The sequence below is a fragment of the Manis pentadactyla genome, chromosome 5, assembly GCF_030020395.1.
Source record: "Manis pentadactyla isolate mManPen7 chromosome 5, mManPen7.hap1, whole genome shotgun sequence".
Taxonomy (NCBI): domain Eukaryota; kingdom Metazoa; phylum Chordata; class Mammalia; order Pholidota; family Manidae; genus Manis; species Manis pentadactyla.
In genome coordinates this window covers 31,795,682-31,821,403 of record NC_080023.1, presented here as the reverse complement: position 1 = coordinate 31,821,403, position 25,722 = coordinate 31,795,682, and the positions used below count along the sequence as shown (strand labels likewise).

Here is a 25,722-nt window from a genome sequence, read left to right as displayed (position 1 = left end):
TTTTAATAACAGTTTCTCAAGAAATTTCATTAATGTACTGATCTCTCTCCCAGTGCTGCCACAGGCATCAATTTATCTCAAGAAGGTTTAGGATTATTGCAGCATGAATTTAAGAAAGAGTGTGCAGTTTCAGCATTCAAAAGAAGCATAATGGCCAAAGCAGTCTGAACTGCTTTAACTCCCAATACAATCAGGTGCAAGCTTGGAAGACTCTAATGTATAGTTTCTTCCCCAATGCAGAGAAAACACTCCCTCCACTTGTGAACCAAGATGGGGAGGAAAAAAGGGAGATGGTGAAAGAAAGAATAGGTCAGGGCCAACAGCTAACGAAAGAAAACTCAAGACCAGGGTGGGATGCTTTAGAAGCACACAGACCATCTTGGAGATATTCAGAAGTCAAGGATGACAATTTCTCTAGGCCTAATTTAAGGTTGTAGACTTTTAAGGTGGGGACACATTTAACATGACTCAGAGACAATGATGTGGAGGTGATGGAAGGCAGTCCATCACCATGATTCCAGGACCGTGTTTCTGGTGCCTCACAACCAGAGGAGCCCTTGTGCCCCTGAGACAGGACCCAGAGTTTCGAGCAGACAAGAGAACTGATGAGGAGAGGCTGCAGTGTGCAGAGACAAGTGAATCATGCTACGGGCTACAGCAAATGGGTCAGCACAGCCAATTCAGGAGGCCAGGAAGAACCCCAGTCAGCAGTTACCAGTCCAGGGAGCTGGTCTGTCCAGGCATACTATGAGGACAGAGTCTCCCGCTGTCCCCACGGGGACACCGTACTGGGGAAGAAAAAGGAAGCGCACACCCCAAAGGCTAGTTATCCCAAGGGATGGATTTATCCTGAAGAGACTTTCTACCACTCCAGATGAAACCCAACCAAACTTGGAACAAACCACTTAAACGGAGAGGAGGCTGAGTAAACCAGAGGAGGCTGTGTATTGTTTATTGGCAGGTTGGAATTTTCCTGTATACTGACGGATGAGACTTATGAGGAACCATGAGCAGCTCTGAAGAAAAAAAGAAGCTACACATCTCAGTTTTGGTGAGAGAATTTTGTGATTCACTGTATATATATATATATATAAATTTTTTTTTGACTTAAAGTTAGAGCCATTCTTTGAGGGCTATTCTAATAGGTAAACTTTTATTTATTTGTTTTGTTTCATTTTAAAATTTTATTCTTATTTTATGAATCTCCATCCCAGTATTTTTAAGTGACCCAACTTGTTTGTAACTCTTTTCAATTGAGGTTTTGTTTTTCCTCTTCCATTTCTAGTGTTCTAGGAACAGATCATTTATCTCTGTTGGAAAACTATTTCTTATTCAAGAAGTAGTATGAGTCCCAAATGGCATAGAAATTAAATTCTATCACAACAAACTAAAAAAAAAAGTCCATGTTCATGTGGGGTTTTAAATTCATGTATTTCTTCTTCTTTTTAACTGGGCTTTTAGGTAGCTTCTGAAGGAAAAAAAATACACACACACACACACACACACACACATTCCTGATAACCTTGTTACCACGGAATTTGATCTGCAATAATATAAATGAAATGACAGTGCTGAGGTTCAAAATACTTATTTGAAATATACCTTCTGTATGGAAATGAAAAGTTAAGAGCAAACTTAAATATAAGTCAAATATTCAGAAATAAAGAAGATAGAATCATTATTTTATGCCCAGCAATGGGAAGTGGTAAAAAGACTCTGGATCTAGAGTCATGAAATGTGTTCAAATCTTTTCCCTTCCTCCAACTAATTAGCAGTGTGTATTTAACCTCTCCGAGTTTCCATTTCCTCACCAGAAAAGGGGGAAAACAACATGCAATCCATCCCATAGAGTCGCTATGACTGAGAATGAAATGAGACAGCGCACACGTAAGAACACTGTAAAATGACGGTATGGTGCTGGTGGTGACGGCCATTGTCAGCTGAGACATCGACTCTGGGTTGTACGAGGAGTGTGCTGGAGGGGCAGCGGGGGAGCCAGGTCTTGATGCCTTTGTAGCATTTCCCCATTTTTTTTTCTTGTAAAATTCTGTGACTATTCTGTAACACTTAAGCTATCTCTAAACAATTTTGGAACACTGGTAAGATGATGACTATAAAGTCAGTGAATAAATTATGTGGCTAAGTAGATCCAGGTCACCAACTTCTACTCTTATTTTTCACCAAATTGACTCATCATCTTGTTTTCGACCTACCAGGAAGAGTCAGGTGAAAGGAGTTAACTATTTTTGAGGGTTTGCTGGGTGCCTGGCATTTTATATACATTATATCATTTAGAGTTCACTGTGAGATGGGCTTTATTTCCATTTTACAGATGAGGAAACTGAGGCTTGGAGAGACTTGGTTGAGATCACAAGTCTATCAAGAGTAGAGATCCCACCATTCAGAGCTGGAGGCAACCATAACACCTGTGCTTCTCTCCTACCACAATGTTGTCTGCCTGAATGCCCAGCCCTGACGTATGGGCGAAGCTTCATTCTCTACAGCAGCAGAAGAGGAGGATAACATGGGACACTGAAATACCAAGTGCATAGTGGTCAGTAGTTTTTTCCTCTTTTTTCAACCTTAACTAATAATATGTAACAAATTTAATTGGTTCTCCCAATCAATTCAAAATTCCCCTTGATAAAAGGAACCAACAATACATGAACTGGACTGATAAAGAAAACAAGGGGAAGCCAACGGCCTTCCTCCGACAGGGACTGCAGTCCCCAAGTAGTCAAGGGCTAGTTGTGTAATTGGGGTAAAAAGCCAATTAGGACAGAATTTGTAAATACCCAAACCATGGCTGGAACTTAGGTTAGTTCTTTCCTACCTGGGGTCCCAAGATAGCTGGATTTCCATAAAGGAATAAGGCAAGGGGCAGTCACACACTATTTTCAATATTTTGAAAATAGCATAATTCATATATCTTAAGTGAAGGTGAACAAGTCAATATGAACATTCAAGTATCTTTGCTTTGGGCTAGAATTCAAGACAAACTCATATGAAATAACTGCCATTACTTCAACTTAATAAGAATAACAACAAGACAAAATAAGTGTTTACTTAGCACTTTCTCTGTGCTAGGCACTTTGTGCTCACTGTCTCATCTACTACTCAAAACCCCCCATAAGAGAGATATCAGTGCTCTCTTCTCTCAGATGGGGAAACAGGCACAGAGAGGTTAAGTGCCTTGCCTAAGGTGAAAACAGCAAACACATGGAAGACCTGAGGTTCACTGGTTATGATTAGTTATTTCCCAGGGATCAGAAGCAGTGCTTGGCAGATGTAAATGTCTTTGAAGAATAAAACCTAGGAGGAGAGAAAGGCATTTATTTTTACATAGTCAAGGCAGAGGAATAATGACAACCAGTTCTTCATGGCAAAAAAACATGGGCAGAGCTGAGTTATACCATTCTGAAAATCAGAGTCACTCTCTGGGGCCAGGGGAACTCAAGGGTCTTGGGCACCTGGACATCTGGCCCTGTCTGTTTTGGAGATCACCAAAGGTGATGCTAGACAACATGACCTTGAAATGAGTCAGATGTCCAGAAAGGACAAACACCTTTGTCCTTTCTGGACACACACACACACACACACACACACACACACACAGCTGAATTGGTTTCACTGCAAAGATGGAAGCAGGGTGGGGTTGCTTCAGGTATGAAGTTATACTATTGCTGCTATTATTATGCAGATTTCTTCTTACACATCTGTGAGAGAGATTTCACAAATGTCACAGCTTTTCAGTGCAGCTTCCAGATTCAATTTAATGAGAAACAGTATGGTCGATAGAGTGCTCGGCACTCTTGGGATCCAGACTATCTGCATTCAAACCCATACTCCTTAGTAGCTGAGTGACCTTAGACAAGTTACTTAATGTTCTATGCCTCAGTTTCCTCATCTATACAACAAGGACAACAATCATAATACCTGTCTGGTAAGATTGTTGTAGGGATGAAAAGAGTTGGTATTTTTCAAGTACTTCAAATACCACCTGGCCCACAGGCAGAGCTGTAGAGGTGCTAACTATTATTCTTGTAGAATGAAGAAGTCTATGGAAACAAAGAAAGCTGTAACTGACTTTTGTATAAAATAGAAATGATTAAAAAAAAAGTCAGGACTATGTTTATTGCAGCACTATTTACAATAGCCAAGAAATGGAAGCAACCTAAGTGTCCATCAGTAGATGAATGGATAAAGAAGATGTGGTACATATACACAATGGAATATTATTCAGCCATAAGAAGAAAACAAATCCTACCATTTGCAACCACATGGACGGAGCTAGAGGGTATTATGCTCAGTGAAATAAGCCAGGCAGAGAAAGACAAGTATCAAATGATTTCACTCATCTATGGAGTATAAGAACAAAGGAAAAACTAAAAAGGAACAAAACAGCAGCAGAATCACAGAACCCAAGAAAGGACTAACAATTACCAAAGGGAAAGGGACTGGGGAGGATGGGTGGGAAGGGAGGGAGAAGGGAGAAGAAAGGGGGCCTTATATTAGCATGTATAGTGTGGGGGGGCACAGGGAGGGCTGTGCAACACAGAGAAGACAAGTAGTGATTTTACAGCATCTCACTACGCTGATGGACAGTGACTGTAATGGGGTATGTGGGAGGGACTTGGTGAAGGGGGGAGTCTAGTAAACATAATGTTCCTCATGTAATTGTAGATTAATGATACCAAAAAAAAAAAGTCAAGATAGCAGTTCCACTAGAGGGATGGAAAAGCTTATTGTTGGAAGGGCACCTGGGAAGATTCTGGAGTTAGCATTTTGTTTCCTGACCTGGATGGCAATTACACAAGTATTCATTTCACACACACAAAAAAATTATTAAGCTTTTCTTGAGTTTTAAGCATTTTTCAGCATGCATTTTTTTAGATGTCACATTAGAAAAAGATAAAGCAGAGGAAGGAAAAAGAAAGAGGAGGAGGAAGAGTAGGAGCGAGAGAGAGGAGGAAGGAGAAGAGAAAGGAGAAACAGAAGCTCCATCCAGTACTATGAAGCACTTTAGCAGCAAAAGGCCATTTCATAGACCATTTAAGCCCAAGTCTGTTTTAAATTCCCATTTTCCAGGTGAGAAGAACCCTGTCACGGAGAGTGGTTAAGCAGCATCTTGTTCAAAGTAAATGCGCAGCTGAGCTGAAATGCTCTTCCTGAGGGACTAAATCCTAGTCCTCTGTCTGCTGACAGGTGTACAAGAGCAGGCAAGGCCTGGGCCCAGCCTCGGAGCTGGAAGTTGGGGGCCCACCTTCAAAATGAGACAGCAAGTGTGTGGCCTCCAGAAGAGTCAAAGTCTAGAAGAGACCTAGACACACAGCACTCGAGAGGAGGCTTTAGGGGGTCCTTTTGTGTAGCCTCAAAGAGGAGTCATGAGTCTGACGGTATCTGAGTGGCCCATTGGTAGACGAGGAGGACTAACATCTCAGCAGGCCTGGAAAACCACCTTGTCAGCCTGCCCATCAGGAGGACAGCAGGGGTGAGGCTTCGGGGTTGGTGACACTTCCCCAGCATCAGTGTGGAGAGCGGGGTGGGGACAGTGTGGTCAGGCAGAGGCGACACTTTAAGGCTATTATCATCCCCAGCTCCAGAAAAGAAACTCCTGGAAAACTCCCCCTGTGCACTAACACCCCGGCAGAGGCCTTGCAGAAGTGCCCTGTCTGGCTGAATAGGGTGGCATTTTAGAACTGGAGGAATTATACAGACCAATCAACTCCTTTTACAAGGAGGTCAGTCAGAGGCTGGTGAGGCAAAGGCACTTATTCAAGATTGATTAATGAATTAGAGGCAGAGCCAGAATCAGAATACAAATTTCCTGCTGTGGGGAAAACTCCTGAAAAAGGCAGTGATTACTTACAAAGAAATGGACATAACTCAAGAAACGTGAGAGTGTTCAAAGTATGGGCGAGGGCTACAGTAGGTAATAAATCTCAAAAATGAAACTCATTTGCCCTAAAATAAAAAACATCAGATGCACAAGCAAGGCAGGTTTAATAAAGATCTCAGCATTTGTTACCCCACCTTCACTGCCAGACCCCCCACTTTCCCCACCGCTGACTGGATTTTAAGAGTTCTTCCCCATGTCAGGCACTTAATGGACTTCTAGAGATAAGCAGCCAGCAAGGCAGAGGAAGCCCTGCCCCGATGAACCCACAGATTAGTGGGGAGGGAGGGAGGGAGGGAGGGAGAGGGGATGGCTTAAACTAATAATCATATCAAAATGAAGTGCTTTGAAGAGAAAGCCCAGGTTGCTAGGAGGGCAAGTGGATTACACCAGAAGATGAGGAAGTTTGACTTCCTTTCCCTCCCCGAGATGAACTCTCAAGTATTGAAGATTCTCTTACAACCAAGTTTGTCACAACAGTGAATACCACAGCCTACAAGCAAAGACTGAATCCCCAGAGTGGGTAGTCCAGCCTCTAGGAGACTAGGGTAGACTCCTTGACTTCCTAGACAGCCTTCATAGACACAGCCCACATCTCCCAGACAACCCTAAACCCACAGTGCACCTGCCCAGGAAGCAGGGTTCCTGGTATCTAGCAAAACGTTGCTTACGGGGGAACATGTCACTCTGTCCTTAACACAAATGCAAAGATGTTCATTGAAGTGGAAGCCCCATGAGGTTGGGGGAGATGCCTACAGGAGAGGCACACAGGAGGGCTCAGGTAACACTTCGCAGAGTGAATCAGCATGCTGTCATGAAGAATTCCCTGTCCGGATCAGGTCATGTCAGAAAACCTGAAGTCAGGAACGAAAGCCCTTGCTATGTGCCAGAGAACCAAAAGAAACCAGGGCAGCCAATGGAAATCAGGCCACAGAGACTAATTTATCAAGTAGTCACTTGGAAACTCCCTGCAGCTCTTTCCTTATTTACCACACAGGCCAGGCTGGGGACTCTGGCAAGGCAGGTCGGTCTGCCAGAAGCCCTATTGCCTGGGATTCCCTGTGCCTGTGGAAAGGAACTGTGAGTAAGACCTGGAAATCTGCAAGCTTGGGAAGAAGACTCCTGAACAAAAATGACAGGCTGAGGGAGGACGCGCCCTGTTATGCTGCAGGCCCTGAGGGTGCAGGTGTGCACAGGCGATCTGGGGGCTGTGGGCTTACAATCTACAGGGGATATTACACAAATAAGTTTCACAAAGAATCAACAATGACAACTGGAACCAGTGCTATGAGGAGAAAAAAAAAAGGATGCTGTGGGGGTGATGTCTCAAGGGGGTCCTAACCACGTGTGTTTCTGAGGAGGGCTGGGGAGGCTTGCATGTGGACATGGTAGTTAAGTTGAGAACAGAGGGATAGTAGAAATGAGTAGGTTAGTAGCAGGCAAAGTGTTGGGAATAGGCTGGCCTTGGCCCTGAGCCAGGGAGGCATTGGGCATGTATGGGGAACAGAGAACGGGTGTGGCCAGAACACAGCCCAGCAAAGAGGCGGAGTCAGAAGCCAGGCACACATTTGGGTCATGGTGAGCAGTGGGAAGCCACCAAAGGACTCAAGGACAGAAGGGAGGGGCAGAGCTCACCCATCAGATTTTTCCTTCAAAATGATCATCCCGCCTATGCCTAGGGACTAAGGATTAGAAATGCAAAGATGAATATGATACCATATCAGCCCTCAGGAGCTTACAGACCACTGTGGAATACATATGGAAACACAATATAGCATGATGCATGAACTAATTCAATCTTTTTCATGCTTTATTAGGCATCAGAATCCCCTGGAGGGCTTGTTAAAAACATAGGCTGCTGGGTTCCACCCCCAGAGTTCTGATTTCATATTTTGGGTGTGAGGCCTGAGAATTTGCATTTATAACAAACCCCTGGGTGGTGCTGATGCTTCTGGTCTGGGGACCTGCTTCAAGACCTGGAGTGAATTGGATCATACACATGGATTAATTCTGGCTGGTGGGGAGGAAGGGTTTGTGGAAGGCTCAGAGCCTGAGCAGGGTATTGAGGGATGAATAGGAGTACATTAGACAAATAAAGCAAAAAGGAAAGCTATCCTAGGTATGAAAAACATCCTGAAGAGCCAGAAGTAGCTTGGTGGAGTCTGAGAAACCCCAGGTGAGAAAGATGAGGGCAGCAACTTCCTGGGTGAGTGCAGCAAACAGGATGGTGGGGAGGAAGCTGCCGCCATCCCCCAGGGAAATATCACTGATGTACCAACTCTCCTGAGCAGGCGCCCATCTATGGGGAGACCGGAACAGTTCTGGAACCCCAGCCCCCAATGGAGGGCTGGATGCTGGCAGTGGGAATGGCTGGTATCTCCTGCCCCATTTCTTTGGGAGTCTGAGCAGCACCGCCTGCAACTCACTGCAGCTGTACACCATTATTTTTTTCCTCTTAGAACAAGTCACAGGGCTTTTTTCTCAGGTGGCTTAGCTGAGGCCCATAGACTAGGTTTCTCTATTGACTGGGGCTCTTCATTCTGCCTGCCTGGGAGAAATTAGGTCAGTTTAATCACCGCTGATGTCATAAAAGCAGCTTTCTTAATTGGAACCCTGACGGAGGGTGGGGTAGAGAAGGGAGCTGAGGTCACCCTGGGGGAGAACTCCGCAGGCTGCTAACGAAGGCTCTGCAGGAAGGTGGGTCCATGGGCAGTGCCCAACCAAGGCCTTTGAAGTTTCATGGGCACTGTTTTATGACCACACGTGGGGAATAAATTGTACCTGCAGGCTGCTGTACTTTGCCCTCCCTGGCAAGGGGCGGTGGAATTTGCTGTCATAACGTCTCTCAGCAGATAAGCGCACAGGATCACTGAGTGGAGGTGGAGTTGGCCCGGCCCTGACCTTGTAGTTGGGGGCGCTCTGGCCCTCTGCTAAGTTGCTCAGAGCTCTGCTGTCTGGGCACATGTCCCCCTGCAGCTAAGCCCCCCTCTCAGTTGGGTCAGGTCCTGAAGTGCTTGAGTGCTCACAAAGAGAAGGAAAGCAGTTTACGGTTCCAACTACAGTACCGAGCCCACACAAAATCAGCTGAGCTGAAGATGGTCTGCTGAGGAATTGTTTGCTTTTGTGGTTTCCAAACACCCCTGCACAGACAGGCTGCCTCAGAATTGAGGCATCTGATAAACGAATGGATTCCTGACTCCACAGGCCCTGGGTGGAGTCGGCCCTTTGTTGAAAGGCATCTAAATGAGGCTGGCGATGCACCAGGTTTTGAAAGTGTTTAACTGGAGGTCCAGATGCACGAGACCTTGCATGAGGTGGTGCTCTCTGAGGAGTGGGCATCTCTAGCTTGTCGCTCCAGTCCCCCTGCCAACCAATAGCATCACCTGGTGGTAGCTCATTAGAAATGCAGAACGCCAGGATTCGGGAAGCAGAATCTGTATTTGAATAAGCTTCCCAGGTAATGAGTGTGCATATCACAACTTGAGAAGCACTGGTCTGTACTCCCCATCACTCAAAGGCCTCAGTGCTGGTTGGCTTCCCTGCTAGAGAAGGTCGAGTTCAGCTCTGGGGTGGTAGGTCTTTGAACCAGCTTGCTGCTTCTGCAGCTTAGAGGCCTGACTGCCAAGAGGTTGGCTGCTCTGGGCAACAGCTTTTGCAGCTGGGAGTTGGATACTTGCATAGATCAGAACATACTAACCCACCTCCTGAAAAAGATTTTTTCCAGCAAGGGTCCTGATGCCCTGGCAGTGTTTCAGTCACTTTAAACAAGTGCGTATTTTTCAAGAGGAAGCAATTTCTGAGATGGGAAACAGTGTAGGATGAGGCACGCTGTAGTGCAGGCTCCTCAGACTTTATTGTGTTCATGAGTGAAGTGCAGATTCCGCTTCAGTAAGTCTAGTGTGGGCCTTTAGGTGCCACCTGTCTAACGCACTCCTGGTCATACTCCACTGTGGTCCATGGACTGCTCTCTGAGTGCCAAGGACCGAGCAACCGTGGAGGCACAGACCTGGGTCTGAGTCCTCTGTTAGCTGTGTGACCTTGGGGTTGCTTAACCTCTCTAACCTTAACTTTCTTCACATCAAAAGAGATACAATACTTACTTAGTAGGGTTGTTAGGAAGATCATTGTGATTAGTGCCCTATTGCTGCTGTAACAAATTATCAGAAATGTAGTGGCTTAAAACAACATGTTTGTTATCTTTTGGTTTTTGGGGACAGAAGTCCAAAATGCTTCTCACTGGGATAAAATCAAGGTGTCAGCAGGGTTGTGCTCCTTCTGGAGGCTTCTGGACAAAAGCTGTTTCCTTGCCCTTTTTGGCTTCCATAGGCCGCCTGCACTCCCTGGCTGGCAGCCCCCACTCCATCTTCAAAGCCAGTAGTGTAACGTTGCCATATTCCTGTTACGGCCTTGCTTCCATTGTGCATCCTCTCTGGTTCTATCCTGCCTGCCTCCTTCTTACCAGGACCCTGTGATCCTGTGGTTACACTGGGCCCACCTGGATAATCTCAGATAATCTCCCCGTCTCAAGATCCTTAACCTAATCATATCTGCAAAATCCCTTTCACCACATAAGGTAACAGAGTCACAGGTTCTGGGGACTAGGACATGGACATCTTTGGGGAGGCATTATTGTGCCTCCCATAATTGTATAAAACAGCTTAAATGGAGGCCACGAGCCATGTGCCTGGCACATAAGTGCTTAAATAGCGTGAAGCTGTCTGCTTTCCTACTGGGCCCAATGCAGAGGTTCTAGAACTTTTCCAGTATCAGAACACCCCTCTGCAACTGCAGCAGAGTTTGTGATTCAGTAGGTCTGGGGTGGGGTCTGCAAGTTTACATTTCTAACAAGTTAACAGGTCATGTTGTACTGATGCTATTGTTCCCAGGACAATAGTTTTGAAACCACTGGTCTGGTGAGAAAACAGTAGGCTTCAAAGTCAGGCCAGCCAGGATTTGAGACCTGCTTCACCATTTGAGAAATTACGTAAGCACCCTGGGACTCAGTTTTCTCATTTGCAAAGGGTTCTTAGAAGGTTTAAGCAGTTCAGAATTTACCATGGTAGTTTGTATGGAAAGGTTTAATAAATTACTGAGCTTTTTTCTATTCACTGCAGTTCTCAGACTTTCATTGGCCTGCAATGGACAGAGAGAGCCCCTGTTATGGGTTGAATTATGTTCCCCCAAATTCAAATATGTTGAATTATGTCCCTTCAAATATGTTGAAGTCCTAACCCCCAGTACCTCAGAATGTGCCTTTCTTTGGAAATAGAGTCATTACATATGTCATTAAGGTAAAGACATTAGGGCAAGTCCTAACCCAATATGACTGTATCCATATAAAAAGGGGAAGTCTAGACACAGGTCACGTACAGAGAGAAGATGATATGAAGCATAAGGAGAACATCTCCAACAAGTCAAGGACTATCAGAAGCTGGAAGGCCTGGAACAGATCTTTCCCTAGTGCCTTTAGGGGAATCAGGCCCCTTGACACCTTGATTTGGAGACTTCTAGCTTCCAGAATTCTGAGACAATAAATTTCTGTTATGTAAGCTACTTGGTTTGTGGTATTTTCTCACAGAAGTCCTAGGAAATTGATACAACTCCCCACAAAGTTATTTCTTTGTTTCTTCATTACTTATTAGCACACCCTAGAGGACTGGACCCTAGGAAAGCCAATGGCAGAGCCAGCTGTCCTGTGAAATTGAAAAGGCCCAGAGCCCCTGGCACAGCAAGGCCTCCTCCCCATCCTCCCGAGGCAGCTGCGGGAGTGCCAGTTTCCTCCCTGGACTGCAGCCAGGCCCCGAAGGCCTGTGGGGCCCAGGACTGGGCGCATCAGCTCCAAGGCTAGGCCCTCTCCTGCACTCCAGGTGCATGCTGGGCAGGGGGGCCCAGCTCAGAGAAAGGGTGTGTCCCACAGAGCTGGACAGCTCTTCGGATTGGGGTTGTGTTTCTGGAAGGATGTGTCTAACCCAGGGACTGGCAACTGAAAGGCCAGATGGTAAATATTTTAGGCTTTGACAGCCATACAATCTCTGTCATAATCACTCAGCTCTGCCATTTTAGTACAAAAGCAGACATAGATAATACATAAACAGTAAATGTATCTGTGTTCCAAGAAAACTTTATTTATTAAAACAGGCAGCAACACCATAGGCAGGATCCATGAAAGAACTAGTTGATAAACTGGACTTCATTAAATTAAAAACTTCTACTCTGTGCAAGACAATGTCAAGAGAATCAACAGGCCACAGACTGGGAGAGAGTATTTGCAAAAGACATGTCTAATAAAGAGCTGTTTCTAAAATATATAAAGAAACCTTAAAACTTAGCAATAAGAAAAAAATCTAAGTTTAAAATGGTCAAAAGATCAAAGAGACACCTCACTAAAGAACATATTCAGTTCTTTATATTCATGGCAAATAAGCATATGAAAAGATGTTCCACATCACATGTCACTGGGGACTCGCACATTAAAACAATGAGATACCACTACATACCTATTAGAATGGCCAAAATCCAAAACACTGACAACACCAAGTGCTGACAAGGATGTGGAGAAACAGGAACTCTCATTCACTGCTGGTGGGAATTCAAAATGTTGTAGCTACTTTGGAAGACAGCTTGGCAGTTTCTTACAAAATTCAATGTATCTTACCATATGATCCAGCTATCACACTCCTTGGTATTCACCTAAAGAAACTGAAAACTTATGTCCACACGAAAACCTTTATGCAGATGTTTATAGCAACTTTATTCATAACTGACAAAACTTTATTCATAACTGACAAAACTGAAGATGTCCTTCAGTAGGTGAATGAGTGAACTGTGATACATCCTGATGGAATATTATTCAGCACTGAAAAGAAATGAGCTATCAAGCCATATAAAGGCATGGAGGAAACTTAAATGCATATTACTAAGTGAAAGAAGCCAATCTGAGAAAGGCTACACACTATAAGATTTCGACTATATGACATTCTGGAAAAGGCCAAACTATGGAGACAGTACAAAGATTAGTGGTTGCCGTTGGGTTAGGAAGAAGCGAGGAATGAATAGGTGAAGCACAGAGGGTTTTTAGGGCAGTGAAACTATTCTGCACGACACTGTGATTGTAGATACAGGTCTTTATGCTTTTGTCAAAAGCCACAGAATGTACACCACCAAGAGTGAACTCTAATATAAACTATGGACTTTGGGTCATAATGATGCGATACATTAATACAGGTTCATTGATTCTAATAAATGTCCCACTCCAGTACAAAAGGTAGATAGTGGAAGAAATTGTGCATGTGTGGGGGCAGGCGATATGTGCAATATCTCTGTACCTTCTCAATTTTTCTGTGAACCTGAAACTGCTCTAAAAAATAAACTTTATTAATTTTTTAAAAAACAGGCAACACATAGGATTTGGCCTGCAGGCCGTAATTCGTCAACACTTACTTATCATACCCACTGATGCTCACCATAGGGGCCTGCCTTTTTGCTTTCAAACTTCATTTTGCACTCCGTGTAGTCACCATGTACCCCATGTAAATTAGTATCAATGTTAGTTCAAACTTAATTCCAGAAGAAACCCATTATCAGACAGTGGCCAGACACAGGGACATTGTATGGGATCCAACAGTTCCTTCCTACCTGTGAGCAAGGATTCCTGTTCTTAAGGGCAAATGATAAAAGCAGGCCTTCAGTCTGCAAGGAAAAACCAGGGTCCTCAGCTCCCAGCAGCATCTCGGCCCTTACGCAGATCCCTGGGTTGGCATCGCTGAGTGAGTCAGTAATGGGTTAACAGTCAAGCCCTAAACTGAAGTTTTAGCTCCAGTGAACCTTTAGAATAACAACCTGGGTCTGGATTAACATTCGAGAAAATAACCCCTCAGGAAAGTGTTCTCTAATAAAAGGATCCTGTTTCCACTCCACCCTCCACCTTTTTTTTTTTTTAAGTCTGAAACAAGCTCAGGAGTTTGTCAAGCTGTGAGTGAGCGATGACTCAGATGTTTAACCAAACAAGTTTGCTCTCCTCAAGTGCTGCTCAACAGCTGCATCAGGGCTCAGTGGCCAGGGTGGGGCTTGTGAATGGACAGCAGCCCTGGGGCAGGAAGCCCTGGGCAGACACAGGCAGCCAGAGGTCATCCAAATCAAGGAGGTTGCAGAGCCTCCCAAGAGCTTTGGAGCAGGGGTGGGTACCATGTTCTTTAAAGCTTTGACATGAGCTGTGTAGTTGTTGACTCTCCTTAAATATCTACTGATACCTGTAAAGTGTTCACTGCCACAAGCCAGATGCTTAGACAAAAGGATGCCCTGGCCCCTGTGCCTTGAAACGTCTGAGGTATTTGTAGGCTAATGGAGGATTTACTTTATCTTCCTACTTCTCCTACCAGCTAGGAACAGTTCTTGAATATTAAAGCTGGAAGTAAACAGATTACATTTGCTGTTATATTAAACCATATTACATTGAATCCTCACCTTGACTGTATGTGGTGGGTATTATTCTCCCCATTTTATAGATGTTGATTTGAGATTCAGAGAGAGAATGATTGTACAGTGACCCAAGACTAGTAAGTAGCAGAAACAGGGCTAGAACCCTTTTCTCCTGTTTTCCAGGGCACTACTCCTTCCATTATACCAGTTGGGAAGTACTTCCGCTCTGATCTGGAGCAGCCCATGAGAATCCAAAGGTTTCTAGGGAAATTGGAGGGGACATGGATTTTGAGGTATACCCTGGAGCAGCTCCAGAGTATTTGTGAGGATCGAAATCAAATCCAAGGGCTGATATCACTCTCCTATAAAATCTAGTCTGCTGAGTTCAACCCTAAGCAAAATGGAATTCTCAGACCCGTGTGGGGTAACCAGTTGACTGCATGGATTCATCTCACAAGCACTGCAGTCAGTGAGGCTTCGAACATGTATTTCCTATAATTTTACTCATGATTACTCATAGAGATTTACACTCAGAGGTGGAGGACAGCCTATTTACACTGAGTGAAAAGCAGTCATATGGGAGAAGATGGAATAAAATAATAAGGTCCTCTAGTACATACTAGGAGCTTTTAAAATCCATATCCTTTGGCTCAAAGTTGTATATTGTTTGCTAAAATGACCCCAATTCTCTGCCCCTTCCTGTATCCATGTCCTTTGCAATGTGACTTTCCAGCTGCTCCCATCCCAGGATGGATTCTGTTTGCCCACTCCTTGAATCTGCGCTGAACTTGTAATTCACTTTAACCAATAGAATGTGCCAGAAGTGATGGTGTGCTGTTATTAAGGCTTGCGCACTCTAGGCTCTCTGAGAACCCTGTCCAGCCCTCCTGTGATAAGCTGGGGCCAGCCTTCTAGAGGAGGGACCATGTGAAGCAAGACAAGCTGTCCTAAGCGATGCCTTCTGACCCAAGCTGGACTCCACCCCAGCTAGCAGATAACCACAGATGCATGATTCAGGCCAGTTTAGATAATAAGAACCACCTAGATGAAGCCAAGCCAAATTGCTAAACTCTGAATTGTGAGCTAGCCTAATGACGGCTGCTTTAAGTCATCCAGTTTTAGGCTAGTTTGTTTTGCAATAGCTGTATAAAATGCTCAATAACTTTTTTGATAGGAATCCATTCTGGTAACATAGAAATTCCTGCAAAATATATATACATGGAAAAGCTCATCTCAATTTTAATTATAATAGTGATGCCATTTCTGTAAAAACTTAACCAGTAATAGGGAATTGGTAAAATAAATCTTGATATATCCACACAATTTTACAGTGCAGCCATTTAATGCACAGAGATTAGCTAGTCTATGGTATAGCTACTCTGCAGAGTAATCTGTAGGCATAAAAAGAAGTAAGAAATATCTCAGTATGCTGCAGTGATCTCCATGGTATTGGGTTAACAAAAAAAAATTGAAAAAGTATGTGTATCTGAACTGGGAGGAAGGAGGATAGATAGGCACAGAGGAGATTTAGAGCAATGAAACTATTGTGTATGATGCTGTAATGGTGGATACACGTCATTATACGTCTGTCAAAATCCATAGAATGTTTGCAACATCACCAAGGGTGAACCCTAATGTAAACTATGGACTGTGGGTGATAATAACATATCAATGTAGGTTCATCAATTGAAAAAAATGTACAATTCTGGTGCAGGATATGGATAATGGAAGTATTTGCATCTAGAAAGGAGTATTTGCCTGTATTTTAAAATGCAAAGGAAGAACAAAACAATTTTAAGTGGTTTTGTATTGTGGGGATGGGGGGTAGGGTAGAATGTACAGGAATAGAAACTGGACTTCCCTAAATGTACCATGGGTTTTAGATTGACATAAGGATCATGTAAATATTTCATGTAATTATGAAATAAAAATGTATTAAATCCCCAAAAATATAAACCAAGAAATAGAACCTAACAGTGTGTGGAATTGGTGGCATACTTACAAAGGAGGCATTTCAATTGACTTTAAATCACAGTAAGTTGACTTGATACCCATGCAGCATATAAACTTAGAAGAGGAAAAAAAAGAGCTGTGAAAAGTCTTAAATTGTTTTCAGTAATCACTTTGCTGATGGTACTGCTGGTGTAGTTATTTTGAGACTGTTGTGTGTGTGTGTTATGGGATAAAGCCTCTGGGTAAGGAAGTTGGTGTTGTCAAGATCCAGGAAAGAATGAGAAAGATATGAGATCAATGAAGTTAAGTAAAAAACCCATAGTCCTGGTATTGAATTGCAAGTATTAGTATGAACTTTTAATGTACTTTGTCTTTAATAAAAAATATATATTTTTAGCTCTATTTAAAAGGCCTAAAAATAGTGACTAACCCAATAGCACTGAGCCCCCTCATTACCCTATTGTGGTCTCTCATACAGTTTTGTACCAAAATGATTTCTTGAAGAAATGACTGACTCTAGGTCTAAGACAAGAAATATCTGAGGTAAGTATGAATATCTTGCCACATCAGAAAAATAAGGAAGCTCTCAAATTACAAGTGTCACATAAATAGACACAGGAGCCCATCTGAAGAGAATCCCATATGTCAAAGATGGGAAAATTTGAGCATCAGTAAGGGGTTTTACTGCAATCAATTAAATTCACGGATGCATAAAGATAACGATTTTTGAAAATTCATTGTTCCCATTAGCAGATACTGAGAAGACAACTCATTTAAAAATAACTGGTAAATAAAGAATCAAGTGTTTATCTCGCCTTTTCCTTCAGGATACAAAATAGTTGATGAGAGAAAGTTTATAGAAGTATTCCAGCTAATCCATGAAAAAATAAGGAATTAAAAAATTATTTTGCAACTCCCAACAAATTCATGGATCTGGGCATTTGTCGGGAGGACACCACAAAAAGAGAGACAACCAGACCTCAAGGGTCTCCTTCTGGAAGTTCATAACACCGTCTATGAAGTATTCTTACCCAAAGAATTGAATCTGAATCTGATAGAGCTTCTAGTTCTCTTACCAACTTACAGAAAATATAGGGGGAAAAGGAACATGTCAAATGACACCATCAAGATGCAATCAGCAAAACCAGACTGAGAGACATTCTCCAGGACAGATGACCCTGTTTCTTCAACAAATAAGTTGCAAAGGTAAAAAAAAAAATCAAGAAAGAAGATGGAAGGGGAATCCATAGATTAAAGGAGACTTTCAAGATTTATCGATTAATTTCAATAATAATTATGGAGTACTGGGAAATTTGGACCCTGGATGATAAAAAAATTATTTTCAAATTCCTATTACCATTTAAAGAAAAGCATAACACCGGGTATTATTTATTGGGAACATACTATGTGCTCCACATCATGCAAGACATGAGACTTTCCGGCACAAAATGCTTTCCCAAGGCCATTCAGTTACTCGCCACCAAAACCTGTGCTCACCTACAATACATGTTCACTTAACTCATTTCCTGTGATAGCAACGCACTGGCTTCAGCTAAAATGCTTAACAGCCATGGAAACATTTGGCAGATTCTCTGAGGGGAGTGTTATGGAGTAATTTAAGACAGTAATTATGAAGACTTGGTAGCAATTTAGAAGTATGTTAATGATTAAGCAATCACAAAATTTTACTTGTATTCTAACTTTAATTACATTTAAAGAATCATCAGGCCAAATATTGAAAAGGAACAGGGTCAAATGACAAGCCTATTGCCTTAAGGTTATAGAATTTGGATAAATTTTATTTTGACTTTGCAGTTTGTTCCTTAATGTTAGGTTACTGTTACAAAGCATAAACATTCGGAGAATATTTTCTGACCCATGATTTATTTTTTTAGGATTCCATTTTCTGTTATGCCAGTATATTCATTTCCTATGGCCACTGTGACAAATTGCCACAAACATAGTGGCTTAACACAATACATACTTACTAACTTATACTTCTGGAGGTCAAAGTCTAAAAAAGTTTCACTGGACTAAAATCAAAGTAATAGCAGGCCTGTGTGCCTCCTGAAAGCTCTAGGGACAAATTGTTTCCTCCCCTTTTTCAGCTTCTCACAGCTGCCCACATTCTTTGGCTTGTGGTCCCCTTCTCATCTTCAAAGCCAGCAGTGTAACATTGTCACATCTCCTTCTCTGACTCGGACCCTCCTGCCTTTTCCTTATAAGGACCCTTGTGATTACACTGAGCCCACCTAAGATAATCCAAGATATTCTTCACATCTCAAGATCCTTAACTTAATCATAACCACAAAGTCCCTTTTATCACCTAAGGTAACGTAGTCACAGGTTCTAGGGATTTGAACATGGACAAGTCTAGGCTGCCATTTTTCACCTGCCACAGGTGAAACACCCTACCATCTGCTCTGTGCTCACACGGGGCAGGGTATTTGTGTTTCTTGTGGATGCTGACAAGGTCTCAACTCAGCTGGAGAAACAAATAGTGGCAAAGTAGGCAGTGTGACAGGGTGGAGGACAGTGATCATCCCTGAAGCAGTGTGGAGTCCAGGGTCACCTCCCATGCACAGAATCAACACTTCCTGGGAAGCAGCAGGAATAGGCTGCTCATAGGTGTGGTATTTGTGCAAGAGCCAACTCAGATGTTTGGGAGACCTGGCCAGGTCAGCTGAGGCTGAGCAGGTAAAAAACAAACAGCTTCCTGTATCTGCAGGTATCCCAACATAAAGAGCTCTTGGGGTCAGAAGTGTGAAGCAGGAACTGGGGGTTTCTTGCATGTTCAGTGGCTGATAGAATATGAGCGCCTGAGGCTTGAAAAATAGGAGACTGGGGGCCAGGAACTCCTCTGGGGCTGTCACAGGGCTGCAACTGAACCATGGGGAGGGATGCAGCAGGACCCCAATAGCAAAGTATTCAGCTGTTTGGGGATCCAGGATTTTGTTTGACTCCACCCTGCATATAAGGTAGCACTTGTGCCTCCAGATCCCCTGGGGACTCCTGGGGCAGAGAAAGAGTTCTTGGCTTTCTCTTTCCCCCTGTCCCTCCCATCTACGAGCTCATTCCCCATGAAGGAGTCCAGCGAATGCGTTGTCCCACTGTCGTCCACGGACTGCCTGTGCCAAAGCGCACAGCATCTCTCTCTTGATTTCTCCAAAAACGCTGCCTGCATGGGCTCAAATTTAAGGCAAGAAAATAATAACGGTGCTGAAGCTCTAAACATCTTCCAGTTGCACAATGCACCTTCCTATTCTTATAAGTCCTCTGTCTCATTCCCAGTAGATCCCCCGCCCTGTGTCTGTCCCCTCAGTCATGCTTTAGACTTTCTTAGTCTCTGTCCTGCGCCCCTCTCCCTTTGGTTTCTTCTCATTTCAAACTCAATTCTCCTGACTTTTTCATGCAGATGAGTTCATCTCTACCTCCCCCCTCCACTGCATATTCATTCCTGTGCCCTGCCAAGCCCTGGGCACTCTGCTACCTTCTTAGCAACAATGGAGAACTAGAACTGTGAGATGCGACCTGTCCTTTCTATCTCCATCTAGTCCCTTTGAGGCAAGGGGAGCACTACGGAGGTAGATTCTATTTATGCAGGGTCCCTTATGTAGGATCCCTTATGCACTTTGGGTTTTAAGTACCAATTCTCCTTCCTGTATTATATAGACAACAAAGTGGGGAAAGCATCAGTTTAGGAACCAAAGTACCCCGTCTGCAGTCCCAGTGCTGCCAGGTGACCTAGAGTTAAGTCACTTCACTTTCTTATGATTTGGTTTCCCTATTGGTAAAGACTCACAATTATGTCTCACAGAGCTGTTGTGATGCCTAAATAAGAAAACATGTGGGAGCCTTTAAAGAGTGGTAAAAGCCTAGAGATGAATGGAAGACCGTTGGTGTCCTTAGCAAGGAAGCTACTATTCATGGAGCTGGTGAGCGACGTGATAAGCTGTTGGATGTCTGGTGTTTCCACGCTTTGCCTCAGAGAGCTGAGTGATACGGAAAATCAAAAAGAGTTGACTAAACGGCCGGTTTGGCCCACACTGGTTTGAGAGTCAGCCTGTCCTGTTGCCAGGTGCAGACAGGCCACCCACATGCAGAGGGCAATGGGGCAACTGTGGGTGGTCTTGAGACCCAACTGGCATTTTCCATAGTTTAAGAGATAAAGAAGAGAGTGACAGCATCACCCGTCTGGCCCATGTGGGGGTTGACACCATGGGATTTGGCTGGGCCTTCCTTAGATGAGGCCTCTGGCTCCATGGCAAAGCCGGCACGGGCTAGGAAAATACACAGTGCTGTGTCCTTTGGTTGCCTGCTAAAAAAATACATCGTCTATAACAGCAACACCAACTTCCCAGACATCCTGATTTCTTTATTATTGTTTCAGTCTTTTTGCTTGTTTATTTGTTTTTGCTTTTAATCAATACATTTTAAACTAAAGCAAGTTCTTGATGATGTAAGAGCTATGAGATACTTCATAAAGAAAATGATCATGGACAACGAAGTCTGAGAAATAAATAGTTTCCACTAAAGAACCACAATGCACATTTGCCTCTTAGAGCTCCAAAGTCCTGAACTAAAGAGATCTGTTTAACTTCATTTAACCCAGTGTTTTCCAAACTTACCCTCTCATTCAACCCTTTCTATTATTCCTTAAGAATACTTCTTCACATCCAATAGAGATAGTTTCCAAACAAGACTTGAGGAATGCTACTTTGCTGGTCATTTCTGTCTGTTACCACCCTTCTCCCTGCCCTGTGCTTGGGAGGCCTGATTTGCCTGAATTCCATCAGGAATATCTTGCCTTCTGATTTCCAGTTGGGTCCAACCAATGGGAAGAGATAAGAGGGCAGGCAGAGTATGAGGTCAAGGTATGGATTTCCCCAGCTCATTCCTTTTAAGGTTGCTGCCTACTTGAGGGTCAGCCCTCTGTACACAAACATTCCCTCTGGATTTTAGAAAACAACCCCTCTTCTTGTCCCTTCAGACCAAGGATGGTACCTACTCCCCAATGTTGCCAAGCATATTCCTGCTCCATCCCTGGTCAGTGTCCATTAACTTTACCCAACTTGGTAAATTATTCCTTTAAAATACTCTCCTTAACTACCCATTTGTATATGCTTCCTTTTCCCTGCTGGGACCCTGAAAAGTGCCCCACTTTAAATCCATAAGGGGCTAACAAAACATCTCACATGGTAACATAGGGAAATATTTTAAAATCTTGTTAATAGTCAATTGCAGATAGAATCCTGTAAATATGCAAAAGAGAGCAGAGACGGTCAGTGTGATATTTAGATCCCTGCAATGGCTGAGGCTGATGTCACTGGGCCATTGGTTCCTGTCCTGACTCATTTTGCACTACAATCTCATAGCCCTGAAAGGGTTTCATCAAGGCCAGGTCCACAAGCACCCAGCCATATCTTTAGCTGTAGACAAAGATTTCCCATTCCTTTTAGGATATTTAGTTTCTAAGTTGGAACACCAATTAGGAAAGTTTATTTTTAAAAAAGCAGTTTTGATGCCCAGTGGAAAAACATCTGCAGTAGGTTCTCCTTTATTACTGGGACCCCCTCTCAAGTACTCTGGGGAATTGGTGAATTGCAAAATAATCAGCGTCCACATAAAGGTTATGCCATCTATGTTGTTTCTTCTAGAGAGAATCAAACTTAAACCAGTCTAGAGAACAATCTCTTGTCTAAAGAAATTTTGAGAAAAGTAGTCCCATAATTTACTTAGGTAATATCTACTAGAGCCACTCAAATTTTGTATTTAAACTCTTACTTACAAGCACTTCTTTCTACTTTTCAAGACAGATTTCTCATCTGCAATTTAGCTCTACCACCTCACCCCCAATCCTGTGCCCCTGAAATGGTATAAATATCCTCCCACTTCATTCTCCATTTCCTTTTACACCATCATTTGTACCCCCTTTTTTCCAGTCTTCCAGAAAATGTTATGCAGGTCCCAGACTAACATGGGAAGGAGACTCTGGCAAACATTTCAGCTGAGGTCCTGAGGTTCCTGAATTCCAAGGAAACTTTAAACATCAGCTGGAAAGGAACTGACCACTTTGAATTAGCCAACAGGGCAGGTGACCTTTGATAACTTCAAATATTGTCATACCCAGAGCTTAAATATCATTTTAAAAGAGGTGGCAATTCATCCCCAAATCACAACATAGTTTACTTAGCAGGAAGGGACAGGGCCACTCTGTAAATCTGCAGGAGACTGGCAGAGAAGGGCTTCCTTGTTTGTTTCCTGGGACTGTGTCCTGAGGATTGTGGAAATCAGGCGACAGGGTGGGGCCCTCTTGACTGCAAACGATAGGAAATGTACTGCCCTAATTACTGGATTTTATTGGGATGATACTTGAGGTGTGGTTATTACCATCTGCTGAAGTTCATTAACTGGATCTCATAAATGACAGGCTGGGGCTGGAAAGGGAAATGGGAATATTACAGACTGCCCTGAAGCCTTTAAGTGGATGACATTCAAAGATCAGTTCTAAACGGTCATCTTAAATACAAAGATGTGCTTGGTGTTTTTGTAATGAAACCATTTTTAGAAAGAAAATGCCCCTGAATTCATGGCCCTGTGTATCCAGTGAGCACTGAGCATATATGGTCCTGCCCCTCACTGAGTTGATGGTGATGGCTCACTGAATTCCCTCTCTGCCCTGCTTGGCTATAAAATGTGACCATTTCTATAACTGGGACAGTGTTGGGTGCCCTCAAATCACATGACAAGGACAACGAATGAAATTAGGAAGGCCCTGGGGATCTTCCCCGACGAGCTGACATCTCAGCCAGGACCCAAGGTGAGGTGGTCCGTCCAAGACAAAAGATAAGGCTGGCAATCCCACCTCCAACACAGGTCACTACACTGGGGCTTCTCAAACTTTAATGAGTACCTGAATCACTGGGGGTCTTATTTAAATATAGATTCTGATTCACTAGGTCTGGGAGCCCGGAGACTCTGCATTTCTGAAAAGCTTCCAGGTAATGCCACTAGTCCAAGGACTACTCTCTGAGCAGCAAGGTGCTAGATGACCTTCTGAAGTCCTTGACTTCTCTATGCCTTAGTTTTCTGGTCTGTAAAATGGGCTCCCACAGGCTAGAGAAGCATGAATATGGATTCATCTGTACCATATTTTGACCTGATCACACTACTGACCAAACACTTGCTGACTAACATATATTTTGTGTGGGGTGGGGGGAAGAATCCCTAGGAGATCAGCCAAGCTGCTTTTCCTTATATCTTGTCAGCATTTTCTTCACCTAGTTAATGAATTTTTTAAGAATTCTTTTCCTACTTCAGGTTTTGTACTATTATTAGCCAGATGACAGCTCCTGAGGTAGACTATATTATACAAAAGGACTGAATTATTTAAAATATTAAAGTTTTTCAGCTGAAAATTCAAAAGCTGATGGTATCTTGTAATTTTGGAGATAACTAATTCATTGATACATGGAATAACTCATGAGTGAAGGCAGGGACTATCCATGCTGATTTCATGACTAAGTGACAAGCATTTACTATCATACAGCCTTTTTGCCATTATTAGCTTTCAAGTTAAATAGCCTATATCATTCATCTCAAAATTGCAGCATCTATACTCGCAATCAAACAGACGTTAAACTCAAGGGCTTTATGAGTTAACATGAAGTTCCCTTGCTGTACCTTGATGTCTTGGTTTTCCAGAGCATCTCACAAAAACCTGAGGCAGATGTGAAGGGAATTTTGAGAAAGCATCCAAGGTTCAGGCAAACCAAAACGTGGGCTGGTTCATTTCAGATATGCAAGTTATAGCAAGCATAAACAAGTTCAGGCCAAGCAAACTTAGTCATTTTTTATTTGAAGGGAAATTACATATTCCATTGATTGGCTCACCAGAACTATTCTCTTTGAGAACACCTTGTTAATATGATTTATTAAAGGACATATGGGATCTATTTGAAAATTCCCAGTTCTTAATTTCTGATTGCTCCTTCCATGTAATTCATACTCAGAATTATTTTTAAATAATTGTGTAGTATGCAGGTGAGAACATGTTTTATATACTTTGGTGAGCAGACACCATCCCTCATTCACTGAGCTTCTACTATGTGCTAGGTACCCCAATGGGCCTGAGCAACCAAGTGAGAACAGTGGTTGTGTGTCTGTCTTCTAGAACTTTTTAATCTAATTGGGGGAGGAAGAAGCCATGCAGGTAAACAAATGAATAAGTACATAACTTGAACAATGTGCTTCAAAGGAAATGAACAGGATTCCGTGCTAGAAAACAACAGGGCAAATATTGGGTGGGAGGTGGGGGCAGGGGGTGGTGGTCTCATTCATGCAGGAAGGATATCACTCAGGGGGCAGGATTTAAACCTGAACTGAAAAATGAGCAGAAGCTGCTGTGCAAAGGTCAAGGAATGTGTTCTTGACAAGGGAACAGCATGTGCAATGGCCTGGAGTGTTCAAGAAACCAAACTGCTTGGTATGTGCTTCTTAATATCCCAAACTAGCTTCCCAAGAAGCTTACCCTTCCTTTAGCAAAACAGTCAAAATACAGTACATAGTGAAATTCAGGATTAAAGATGGTGGCATGAAAGGTGAGACAGAGACCTCCTCCTAAAACCACATAAAATACAAAAATATAATTACTACAACTAATTCTGAAAGAGCAACAGGAAAAAAGGCTGCAGCAGACTACATATACCTGGAGAAAAGAGCAGACTTCATGAAACAGGGTAATGTACCAAAGCTGTGACCCAAAGGGACCCAAGCCCTTCCCCCACCCCAGCTCACCAGCGGGAGGAAGAGAAACAGAGTGGGGAGGGAGTGGAGGCCTGGGACTGCTGAACACCTAGCCCTGGAGATCTGCTCTGTGAGCATGAACCTAGATTGCATGGTGCTCTGGTGATTAGTGGGGTTGGAAAGCTAAGACAGGCGGAATACCTGGAGAGAGTGAGATTCCAGCTGCTTGTGGAAAACAGGGATTCATATCCAGCTGATCTGGGTGGGCAGTCTGAGAGACTTCTAACAGCAAGAGGGCTGCTAAAGGGGCAAGGATTGCACAGAGCTTACTCCTCAGGAGAAAGAACAGGTAGACAAAACTGTCCAGGTGCACTATGCCCAGCAGGTTGGGAACCTAAACAATCTTCAAGTGCTCCATCCCCCTGGCTGGCTAGACAGCTCCAAGGCCCCCCACCATGATATGCAGCCTGCTGTGTCTCCCTCCCGGCTAGCGTGCACCTGGATAGCAAACCAGTAGCCCCTGCCCTGGCATCAGGCCAGCCAGAGGGATGCCCCACCTCCAGCAGCTACAAACACAAAGCATAGAGGCTTAAACCTGTGTCTTTGGCCCACTGGTTCTGGCAGTGGAGAAAGGCATAATAGCTGGGAAACAGAAAACAGCTCTTTCCTCCCCCCAGGCAGCAGACCCATTCCCCTGCGACTGCTGACAT

The 25,722-nt window shown here is 43.5% G+C and overlaps 1 long non-coding RNA gene across 1 annotated transcript; it reads left to right on the top strand.

The window, feature by feature from the left end:
• The first annotated feature begins 560 nt into the window (after positions 1-560).
• Positions 561-6,148, top strand: LOC130683932 (uncharacterized). The gene is made up of 3 exons (XR_008998065.1): positions 561-1,051; positions 2,333-2,554; positions 5,089-6,148. It is a non-coding gene; the product is annotated as an uncharacterized LOC130683932 (long non-coding RNA).
• The last annotated feature ends 19,574 nt before the right edge of the window (positions 6,149-25,722 follow it).